General features: G+C 47.8%; 1 long non-coding RNA gene across 1 annotated transcript; it reads right to left on the minus strand.

The window, feature by feature from the left end:
* Nucleotides 1–8,060: 8,060 nt before the first annotated feature.
* On the minus strand, nt 8,061–11,965 carry LOC132022291 (uncharacterized). Its single transcript, XR_009405582.1, has 3 exons — nt 11,740–11,965; nt 8,905–8,991; nt 8,061–8,214 (listed from the first exon to the last, which is right to left on the minus strand). It is a non-coding gene; the product is annotated as an uncharacterized LOC132022291 (long non-coding RNA).
* Between the last annotated feature and the right edge of the window lie 334 nt (nt 11,966–12,299).

Here is a 12,299-nt window from a genome sequence, read left to right on the forward strand (position 1 = left end):
AAACCAGAGAGGGAGACAAACTATAAGAGACTCTTAATCTCAGGAAATATACTGAGGGTTGGTTGCTGGTGTGGAGGGGTTTGGGAGAGATGGGGTGGCTGAGATGGACAGTAGGGAGGGCATGTGCTATGGTGAGTGCTGTGTCTTGTGTAAGACTGATGAATCACAGACCTATACCCCTGAAACAATTAAATACATTATATATTATTTTAAAAAAACTAAACAGTGCAGGGTACAGCATCTTGGAAGCTGTGAGTCCATGTGCCAGACAACATGCTTTTTAAAAATTTTTTAAGATTTTATTTATTTGAGAGCATGAGAGAAACAGAGCACAAGCGGGGGAGAGGCAGAGAGAGAGGAAGAAGCAGGGAACCCCATGTGGGGACTCCATCCCAGAACCCTGGGATCAGGACCTGAGCCAAGGCAGGAGCTGAACGAACTGAGCCACGCAGGTGCCCCTACAACACGCTTTTAAAAAGCCATGAAGGGCAAGCAACCCATGAGATGCTCTCTGATGTCAGAGCTCTGTCCTGGTCTTGCGGACAGCACCAGGGTCCCTAAGTGGTGGGGAAGGACGTGGGGGTGTTGCAGCAGGCTGGGGCTGCAGAGAACACAGACAGGCCAGCCCACAAGGGGCAGGCCAGGACAGGCAGCTCAGCCAGGCCTGCTTAATTGACACAGGCTCCTAATGAGCAGGATAAACACCATTTGGGGCCATTGGCTGTGAAATGGACCAGCATATATGAGAAGTCGGCCTCGCAGGGGCAGAAAACATCCACGTTGGCAGGAAATAATGTGCTGAAAAAGTTTTACATTAAAGTGCTGTTCTGGGTGTGCAGAGGCGTGAATGCTTATGTAATTAATCATTTCATATTTGAAGATTGGGATTTTCTTCCCTTTTAATTAATTAGCCAGTAGACTCGTTATAGTACATTTTTCATGTCAAAAAGGCAGCGGATTCTGAGAGAAGGGGTGTGGGCCGTGGCGGGGAGAAGGGACAGCAGCTGCAGCGGGGTAGCGTGCTCTGCAAAGTACAGGGAACCTCTGTCATCGCTGCCGAAAACCTCCCTTCGAAGGGCCTGGGAACGCAGAATCGGTCAGAAGGCCTGGCACTGATCCACATCCGGGGAATGCAAGGCTCTGCGGGTGCTCGCTTGGGCAGAACCTGCATTCAGCCCCTTCCCAGCAGTGGCCGCCTGCCTGGTCACTGGATTTGCCTTTTCTGAGAAAGAGGGTACAGCATGAGGGCTGAAGTTTGTTGGGCTCTGAAGCCAACCACCGCGACTACCTGACGGCTCCTCCTCGCCAGAGAATGTGGGAAAGTCACCAGAACCTCGTCCCGCCCCTGTTTTCTGCTCTGGACTATGAAGGCAGAAGTAGTACCGACCTCAGGGTGACGGAGAGAAGAAAACAGAATCATTGACTTGGTGCCTGGAACCTTCTGAAGACTCAAACTCAGTAGGCTTTATTACTAGAAGAGTATACTTCCTCGTGGGATGGAACGCCGCCCTGCACTCCTTCACAAAGCTAGTTTGTGTGTGTGTGTGTGTGTGTGTGTGTGTGTGTGTTAGAATGTACATAACAGGAAATCTACTGTTTTGACCATTTTTTAAGTGCACGGGGGCTCTGGTGTTAAGGACTTCCATCATTGTCCAACCATCACTGGGACCTTTTCATCTTCCCAACTGAAACTCTATAGTCATTAAATACTAACTCCCCATCCCCCCTCTGCACCCCCCAGACCTTGGCAACCACCATTCTACTTTCGTTGCTGACTCTAGGAACCTCGTCCAAGAGGGATCATGCGATATTTGTCCTTTGCCACTGGCTTCCTTCACTCAGCACTGTCTTCAAGGCTCATCCGTGTTGTAACATGTGTCCGAAGGTCCTCTCTTTCAAAGGCTGAAGGATATTCTGTCATATGTACATACCATACTGAGTTTATCCATTTACTGGTCCTTAGGTCGCTGCTGTCTTTTGACTACTGTGAATAACGCCACTGTGAACAGGAGGGGATGAATATCTGTCCGAGTTCCTGTTTTCACCTCTTTGGGGTATTGACCCAGAAGTGGACTTGCTGGATCACATGTCACCCTGTTTCATTAACTGAAGAGCCATCGCACCACTTTCCACAGGGACTGCTCTGTCCTACATTCCTGCCAGCAGTGTACAAGGACTCCATTCTTCACATCCCCACGTAACACTCGTGGTTTTTAACAGCCATCCTAATCAGAATGAAGTGGTAGCTCATGGTTGCCATTTGCATTCCCCTAATGACCAAGGATGCTGAATATCTCTCCATGGAGTGTTTTTTGAGAGCAGATACAAAAGGGAGAGCGTGGTAGGAACTCCTGGGGTTCTGGTCATGAGAACTGCTGAGAGTACAGGAATATAAGCTTCTGTTTCTATCAAGATGATAAACAGTGATAGATAGACAGACAGACAGATGGCTAATAGATACGGAAAAATACGGAAAGATATTACATTTAATATACACATAGAAACAAAAGTCTAACTTGGTTTGTGCCTAATTATTAACTTGCAGAATTTAACTCTGGGTTAGTGAGAGAATCTTCTCTATTCCTATTTTACTTTACGTGTTTTATGAAAAGGGAGAATAAAGGGGTAGAATTATAGGTGTTCTAGGGGTGCCTGGGTGGTACCGTTAGTTGAGCATCTGACTCTTGATTTCAGCCAGGGCTATGGTCTGGGGAGGTCCTGGGATGCAGCCATGTATCGGGCTCAGTGCTCAGTGTGGAGTCTGCTTGGGACTCTCCATCCCCCCTCTCAACCCCCGCTAAAATAAATAAATAAATATTTAAAATAAATAAATAGGGGCACCTGGGTGACTCATGACTCTGTTGGTTAAGCATCTGCCTTCAGCTCAGGTCCAGATTTCAGGGTCCTGGATTGAGACTTGCATCAGGTGACCTGCTCAGTGGGGGGAAGTCTGCTTCTCCCTCTCCCTTTGCCCACCCCCATGTGCGTGCTCTCTCTCTCTCTCAAATAAATAAAATATTTTAAAAGTGAAAATAAATAAATAAATAAATAACATCCTTGGTAACATGTGCAATTATCATTTAACTTCAGAAGTCAATAGATTCAAGGAATGCAGACCAAGAGATGCAAACCAAATGTTCACAGGGAAACCTTTCTAGTGCTCTGTAGCATCCTGTCTGGTAAGGGCACAGGAGAGGTGACTCTTGACTATAGCTCTGCCTCTCTGTTCGGCAGCAGCCAGCTCCTGCCCTGGGGTTTGCTAGGAGGCAGAAGGGGAGACCACAGGAATGTGAGATCTACATCTGCTGTCAAGACATTTACAGTCTGTTGATGCTTACCCAAGACATGGTGAAGGTACCACAGAGGGCTTCGCAAAAGTGCAAACCTGTGCATGCGGATGTGATCGGTGTGCTTCTGAGATAAGACTGTCCAGAATCTGCTGTTTGGGATCCTCTCTTCTCCCCACATCTGCTTCTCCTTCTCCACCCTGCTCTTCTCTCTTGCTATCTCTCTCTCTCAAATAAGTAAGTAAAGCCTTTTTACAAAAAAGAAGGAAGGAAGGAAGAAAAGGTGTGTTGGGTGGGAATGTGATTCCGTGAGAAGAGAGATGAACTCTGGACTAGAGAGCTGAGCAGCAAAAGGAACACAGAGATGAGGACCAGAAAGGCTTGGGTAGGACAGAAAAGAATGAGGTAAAAAAGTCAGGGATACCTTCCAGCCATGACTCTTCCCTGATCCTGGGTGTAGACAGTGTAAATTGAGGAGATGGTTAGAAAGCAGTAGGGCTCCCCAAACACACCATGAGGCAAGCATTTGGGTGCACACACTTTATCTGAGAGATGACCTTGGGAAGCACAGAAAGAGTAATGAGACTGGGAGGGCCGAGCCAACCAAGGGTGGGTCTAGGGGTGCTGTGGGCCCCCCTGGGACTCCATATCCTGAGAGCCCTCAGAATCACCCCACACAGATGGGTCTATGGGGACATTCACTGCCCCTTGCATGGGCTGTGCATATGAGACCTGTTTTCAGGTGATTTGAGGGCCCCTCCCCAGGGATATGGCAGGACCAGTGTCCTCTCGATGCGGTCACTACTACAAGATAAGATTACATGGATATACACCTTGGATTTTATTTACTTTTGTAATATTTTAAAATTGTATAAGGTTTTATAGAAAAAAGAGGAATATTTCCCTTTTTAAAAAAATATAAATAATTGTAGGAAATATATATACATTCTCCTCCCCACAAGGTCCATGTTGGACCCCTGGAGAATGACTGGTTTTCAGTCCAAGGCTAATATATATACAGGAAACATCCCACCGGCATTTCTGTCTTTAGTTAACAATTCTCCTCTTTCTCCTACGCCCTGGCTTCACCACAGTCACCAAGCGGTTATCACTTTCCAGCGCTGGTTCATCAAGGTCCATCTCTGATAAGTGTTTCTTCTCAAAGGAAAATAAATCTCAGTAATGATAAATTCATCGAGTTCATTCTGGCAGAATGAACTCCTTTTTTAAAATTTTCTTGCTATAATTAATTTTGTTTTATCTGACTGTTTTCAGACAGGGGCTACCCCACACTGGGGCTGGCCTGTGAGAGTATCTGTATTCATTCCTTGGTTCTCAAGTGTGAACTACAAAGAAAAATGCCACCAAATTCGTCGTCATAAGTAACAGGACCCTTCTAAGTATGAAGAAGCCAAGTGAACTGCCAAGCCCTGTGGCAGTGGGTGTCACTCCTTGGTCCACGACCTTTAGACAGTCACTCCCAGGTGCAAGTGAAGAAGGATAACCTTCCTGGAGACGCCCCCGTTTGGGTGAATAATGTTTTTGTGGATCAAACCGTCACCATGACAACCCAAAGGCACTGGAGTCACCCCTGTGGTCTAGTTCCTTGAGAAAAAGACAAACCTACAACAGGTGTTTTGTTTTGTTTTTGTTTTTCCACTTATTCATCCCACAAATTCTTGTTGAGTATCTAGGATGGGCCAAGTACTGTGCTAAGTCCTCAGTCAGAGATGAATGTGAATTATTTTTCCCAGGAGGAAAATGTGCAATAGCATCCCAGGTCAGCTCTGAAATAGAACAGATAAGGGTGGGAAGGAAGGAGAGACAAAAGGGAAGAGGGAACGAAGAATCCACACCCAAGAGAAACGCAAGCAAAACAGCCAACTACTGACCGTCAGTGACAAAGTTTAGAAATATGTGGTATCACATCCTATCCAAAGCCTCAAGGAACAGGATTTCCATAAATAAGAATGGCGTGTGCACACACACGCGCATATTACAGACGTTCTACTAGCTGTCACACACAGTGGAGAGGGAGAGTTGCGTTTTTGTTTACTTTGGTCAATTTAAATTTGGATCTAGAGTTGCATCACGGAGCCTGCCTCGAAGACCCTGGTCCCTGTCACGAGTGCATCCCCAGGCACCAAGCCCGGGCAACCGGGACAGCAGGTCAACCCACTAAAAGGGGCTAAAGGCTAGGTCCGGGGTCCCCTGAGGGCTGTTCCTATTTCTGCCCACCATTCCGCCCTTCCACGGAACCATTTGTCTTGCAAAAACAATTGGCACTCAGTTTGTAGAAGAGCACCAAATGCAAAATATTTACCATTCAGAAGTTAAGCTTCGGCACAAAATTGGTTGCCTCCTCAGTGAATTAAATTCAATTAGCTGCCTCCTTATCTCAGCTGTGCATTGTAATATCAGTGACGCCGGCCTCTGCCCATACTGACGCACGGGAGTTTGGGGAGCAGGGCGAACGGGATGGGCGTTTGGTAGGACACGTCATCCACAGAATATTGCCGCCAGACGATCATCTCCTTAGCAGCGAAGGGATTGCCGGGCTCTCCCTCCACATTTATTCGCACTAAGGATTCTGCCCCCCCTGCTGTCCCCACAGCCACACTCAGCACTCAGCGAGCGGCGGGAGACCACTCGGCTCTGACAACTTTCTCGGCCACTGACATTATCTCCTAATTATCTTCTCAGCAGTGATGGCCGGGTACCAGCCCTCAACTTGGGCACAATGATTCTAATACCCGATCTGATCGGGAGGGAAGGAAATGCTGTCATCCTTTGAGCTTCATGGTGCTGTTGTTACCACTTTTCCAAAGGCGCCTGAATAATATTCATGACGATCGTAAGGGAAACACACACACACACGCACACACACACTACTTCAAACGACCATTACTCAGAAAACAATAACATGTTTTCAGCCAGATGAATATGTTTATGTAACAGGGTAACTCTTGTCCTCCGCAGAGCTTCCAAGCACCAGAGCCATTAAGTTAATGGCTTGAAATCAAGCCCAAAACCCTGTGCTTGTTCTATGACACTCGCTCCGGGTGGTGGGAGGCTCTGCAGTCTTCAAAAAGGGATTTTTAAATTTTTATTATTATTTTTTAAGAACAGACGGCGTTTTCCAACAGCCTTGAGGTATGCAGCTGCGGTCCATGGCAAGTGTTCTGAGGGAAGAAGCCAGTTTGGCCAGGAAATCAGAGAGTGCTGTTTAAAGGTCAACTTCAACAGGTTTGTCCTTAGAGACACAAGGCTGGAAGTCCCACCCCAAGTTTCCACCCAGACCTCCAGCTCCTTCTCTGGCCTCTAGGCACCTCTTGGTGACCTCTGCCAGTTTCTGATGATCTAAGCACATTTCTTTTCCCCACTGCCAGTGAGGAGCCCATTGGTCAGATAAAGGGAGCCTAAGCCAGCTGAACCTTGAGTCACTTCCCTTGGTTTCATAAACCCAGAATTCTGGCCAGCCACGCTGGTGGTCTCAGGAGAGTCACTGAAGGGCTGTGGCTGAAAATGCCACCTAGAGTGTTTGCAGGCCTGACACCCTAGGTAAGGACCACTGCTGGGGTTCCACTGTTGCTCTCAGTCAGCCACTTTCTTAACCCATCCTCCTCAGGCATGCTCTGGGGACAGCCTCGGAGAAGAAGGGCAAAGGCCTGAGAAGATGGCACAAGGCATGCCATGGTGCTCTTGAAGATAGCTTCAGTCACCAGCTTTGAGACCAGCAAACGGGAGTACCTGAGAGGGTTGGCTTTAACTAGGAGCGGAGATTGGATCTCCAGCTCTGCTCTGACTCTTAACCTACCATGCAATTGTCTAAAAACCACCCAAAGAGGCTTCTGGATGGCTCAATCGGTTAAGTGGCCGACTCTTGGTCTGGGTGCAAGTCATGGTCTCAGGGTCCTGGGATCTCGCCCTGTGTTGGGTTCCCAGCTCAGGCCGGAGTCTGTTTGAGGATTCTCTCTCTCCCTGTCCCTCTGCTACTCCCTGCCACCCCCTGTTCATGCTCTCTCACGCTCTCTCTTTCTCCCCAATAAATAAAAAAATCTTAAAAAAAAAAAAAAAAGAAAGAAAGAAAAGGAAAAACCACATAATGGTTTAACAACAACAACAACAACAGGGCCATTTTCTTTCATTGTGTGAAAATAAAGTTATTAGAGCAACCTCCCAAGCCATCAACTTACTGGTCATCAAATTTCAGAATTGCTCAGGTGAAATTTAAAAAGGAGTGTTAATGATTCTATCATTGGCTTTAGGAGAGAAAATATTGGAAGAGTGCATTGTGAAGTTCAAGCCAAAATGCCAGCTTCCCTCCAAAAATACAGCAGCTTGTGCTTTTCCAAGCCTTCCTTCCCCTCTCCTGCCTACCTGGCCCCCTGCCCCAGCTCTGCAAAGTCCCAGCCTGGCCAGCCTCTGAGTGTGGCTGTCAGCAATACCACCACTGCTACTCTGGGAAGCTGGGACACATGAGCCATCAGCTGTGCTCCCCGTATATCATTTATAACTTCAGGCCCCTGCAATTTCTTGTAAATAATTGGGGGAACAAATTCCTCCCCGATACTAGACTTTCTTCATTCAGTCCTCAAATCAAGTCAACAAAGACTTTTCGGCCAGTTACTAAGTGCCAAACAGCAGGGGAGAGAAAAATTTCATCCTGGTGAAGAAGTATTTATCATTGCCAAGGATCTGCAAGGTAGGCTCTGAAAGTGTCAGACTGAACCAAAGCACTATCTTTGAGATGCTGACCTCACCTTTGAGGAACATACAGCTCCAGAGACGAATGGCAGGTGCCAGTCAATCCACGGCAACACAAGGGTGGACAGCCTGGGTCATGGCCAAGTATTCCAAGGCAGCAGAGGGAGGCCTTCCCAAAGCGGGGACAGGAGAAGGCTTCCTGGGGGCTGGGACAGCTGAGCTGGACAGAGAAAGAGGCATAGGATTTCTGTCAGGAGAGGAAATGATGCGGGAACAAGAGGCAGAAAGTCCCAGTGTCAGCAAAGCGCAGGAAGGTTTCAGGGAAAGCCAGCCGGAGTGTGCAGGGGAGCAGAGAGATGGGCTGAGTGGGCAGGACAGGCTGCTGGGGGCTCGGAGGCCATGCTGGAGATTCTGAACCTGAGTCTGCACGGCAGCACATACTGGGTGGCCATGGAGGGGTTTAGAAGAGAGGGCCTCCAGATGTCCTTGCTCCCCCTGACTGAGGTGTCCCCCTCGTCCTACTGAGGTCTTCTCACCTGCCAGACATAAGAGTAAGGCATGGAGAGGGCCACTGGCTGGCCAACAGCTCCCTCTTCACTCCACCAGGGACAGAGCAAGGGAGGCAAGGGCTGGGGGTCCTGACAGGTGGGTCAGTCTCAGCTCTGATCACACTGCCCAGATGCGTGATGCCAGGCCAGTCCTGCCCTGGTCTCAATTTCATTCAGAGGTGCAAGCTGACATCTGAGGTCCTGAACAGTTGACTTCAAGACCTCCGTTGTGATTTAGGGACAGTCCATCTGGGGACAGTGACATGGTACGGGCTGCAGTTGTGCCTCCTCTATTTCTCTATTGGAAAGCAAGTTCAAGGAGGAAAGACCAGAACCATCCCTCTTGCCAGTGGCTAACAAACCTTTGTGCCAAGACACACTAATCTGTACATCGGTGGTCAGCTTCCTGGGCCAGCAGCTGGGAGTGGTAGCAGCAGGAACCAATAAGCCTGAAACCACAAACAAAAATGGTTACTGTTACCACCATGTGCCATGCAATGCATGCTGGGTGCTTTGCATAATGTCTCATTTAAACTGTGCGCTAGGTATTTCGTAGATGAGAAATCCGAGGCTAAGAGAGGTGAAGTAGAGTAAATCACAGACCCCAGAAGTGGGGGAGCAGCTGTCTCTGCCCCGTTCCACACACTGTGCCCAGCGTCATCCTTCCTAAGGAGTTTGGCTCTTGTTCCTTGTCTTGCGTAAGAACTTCCTTCCAGGGGCACCTGGGTGGCTCAGTGGGTTAAGCCTCTGCCTTCAGCTCGGGTCATGATCTCAGAGTCCTGGGATCAAGCCCTGCATTGGGCTCTCTGCTCTGCAGGGAGTCTGCTTCCCCCTCTTTCTCTGCCGGCCTCTCTGCCTACTTGTGATCCCTCTCTCTCTCTCAAATAAATAAATAAAATCTTTAAAAAAAAAAAAGACCTTCTTTCCAGGAAGATCTTCCAGGAAATAGAGTTCAAATGTCTTAGCATGGCACTTCAAGACCTATTTTATATTTCCATTCTTATCTCCAGTCCCCAAACCTTGAATTGCGTGTCATTCTAAGACTCTGGCCTGTGTGTTCTCACTTCTGGGACTGGCTCACCTTGGCCTCTCTACTAAAATATCTTTGTGACCTTTTCTGCCTATCAGTACATATACCTGTCGGCATCAGCTCAGTGTCCTCTGTCTGGAAGCTTTAGCCTCTCCACCCAGGGTTTTCCTGGTGGATCCTGCACAGGATCCTCCCTTGAGACACTCAGCATTTTGAGCCAGACAAGTTTTTTTCGTACAGAACACTTCCCAAGATTGCAGGGTGTTCGGCATCCCTGGACCGGCCCAGATGCCAGCGATAATCCACAGCAATTACGACATTTAAAATAATTTCCCTCCCATTTCCAATCACCATCCCGGATTGAAATCTGACTGCCCTGGTTTGTAAAAATGTGAGTACACGTCTGTCTCCCCCAGTGGACTACTCACGTCTTGAGAGCAGGTATTCTTTTTGTGTTCAGCTTTGCATCTCTTATAAGCCTAGCACGATGCCTTCTACATTTCAACCACTGATAGGTCCGTTGCACATGGAAGTCGGTGTTGTTGTTTTTTAAATTTTCCTACTTTATAAGTAAGCTGATTTTTCAACTTCCATACTCAAAGAAGGCAGTACCAATCCCCATACCAATACAAACTATTCCTGCTTCTTCAATTTTTTCCCCCTAAATTTTTATTTAATTCTATGAACACAAAGAATCTGGAAAATACGGGTGCCTGGGTGGCTCAGTTGGTTGAGCATCTGACTTTTGGTTTTGGCTCAGGTGGTGATCTCATGGGTCATGGAATCAAGCCTCATGTATGTACTCTGTGCTCAGTGGGAGTTATTTGGATGTTCTCCCCCACTGCTCCTTCCCCGTTTACTCTCTTTCTCTCTAAATAAATAAATAAAATCTTAAAAAAAAAGAAGAAGAATCTAGAAAACAGTGCCTATGTTTGCAACTGCTCATTCACTACTGCAAAAACGCAAAATCCCTAAGAGGATTTCAGTTTATCCAAGCTCATACTTGCCAATATAGAACAAATACAGAAACAGATCTGAAGCCAGATCCCAACACTGACAGATCCTGACTTTTCCAGCTCCAGCAGAGCCATTTCAGACCGTGCCACCTTGCTTCTGGAGCCCAGAATCCAGGCTTCACCTCTGTGGCCAGGTGCGGCACAGGAGAGGTCAAGGCTGCCTGCTTGAGCTTCCATCAAAGCTTGCACAGCCTTTTGAGTTTCCAGGAAACACAAGACCCAGAAGTAGGTCATGGCTGGCATGGAAGTGGAAGAAAGTAACAACCTTCTGTCTCCAGTATGAAATTTATGATGACCAAAATTTGCCTGGGGTGGGACTCTGGAGGACTGAGTCAGCTCTCCAAATCTTACTCCTGAGATGGCCCAGGACTGCTGCAAAAGAAAGAGCTGGACAGGCAGTAACCGAGAACAGAGAGGGGCACTGGGCTTAGAGTCAAGAGGTCTAGGGCCGGGCTTCACCTCCACAAGGCACGTGACCTTGGCAAGTCCCATAACCTCCCCAAACCTCACCCATGAGGTATATTACCTGCTTGCTTATTTCTACGGTAGTCAGCTGAGTTAATATACACAGATGTGTGTTGTTGTTGTTGTTTTTTAAGATTTTATTTTTAGGGATGCCTGGGTGGCTCAGTGGGTTAAGCCTCTGTCTTCGGCTCAGGTCAGGATCCCAGGGTCCTGGGATCGAGCCCCGCATCGGGCTCTCTGCTCAGCGGGGAGTGTCCTTCCCTTCCTCTCTCTCTGCCTGCCTCTTGTGATCTCTGTCTGTCAAATACATAAATAAATAAAATCTTAAAAAAAAAAATTATTTTTAAGTAACCTCTGCTCCCAACATGGGACTCAAACTCACAACCCCTAGATCAAGAGTGAAACGTAAAGAGCCCCACTGCAGGTTGACTCCATGAGGAAATGATCGCCAACACTATCCCTGAAGGAGACCTGGGGAGTTGTGTTTCCTTCTGTCAGTGGTAAAGTGAAACTCTAAGAATACAATTACCACATTCTTTGTTCTCCCAAGAATAAAACAGTTCCTATTCACTACAGAAAAGCAAGAGAGCAAAACCAAAAAAACTCAGGATACCCACTGTCTTAGTCAGCTCAGGCTGCCATTACAACATACCACAGACTGGGTGCTGGAAACAACAGGTACTTACTTTCTCACAGCTCTGGAAGCTGGAAGTTGGAGACCGGGGTGCCAGCGTGGTTGGGCTCTGGTGAGATCTCTCGTCTTGGCCTGCAAACAGCTGCCTTCAGCTCTGTGCTCACATGATGCACGTGCAGGTGCCGGGAAGGAGAGACTGCTCTTCTTCGAAGGCCTGATTCCAGAGGCAGAATCAGGACCCCACCCTTAGGACTTCATTTAACCCTAGTTGCTTCCCCGAAGGCCTTATCTCCAAATGCAGTCAGTTGCATCCCGAGCTCAGTGCTTTAAGGGTTGCCGGGGTGGCTCAGTTGGTTAAACATGTGAATTTAAAGGGGACGCAATCCAGACCATAGCACCCACAATCTCATCTACCTAGAGAAAACCACTCTTGATGTGTTGGTGAACCATCCTCGTAAGCGGGCACAGATTAAAAAAGAGAGACACCCGACACCATACCGAATAGTTTGTGGCCGGCTTTTTCCACTCCATGACATATGGTGACAGTCTTCCCTCATCACATTTACTTCTTCACCTTGCTTTTGGGACCTTGGCATATTCCTTGGTGTGGCT

This window comes from Mustela nigripes, chromosome 7, assembly GCF_022355385.1.
Source record: "Mustela nigripes isolate SB6536 chromosome 7, MUSNIG.SB6536, whole genome shotgun sequence".
Lineage (NCBI taxonomy): Eukaryota > Metazoa > Chordata > Mammalia > Carnivora > Mustelidae > Mustela > Mustela nigripes.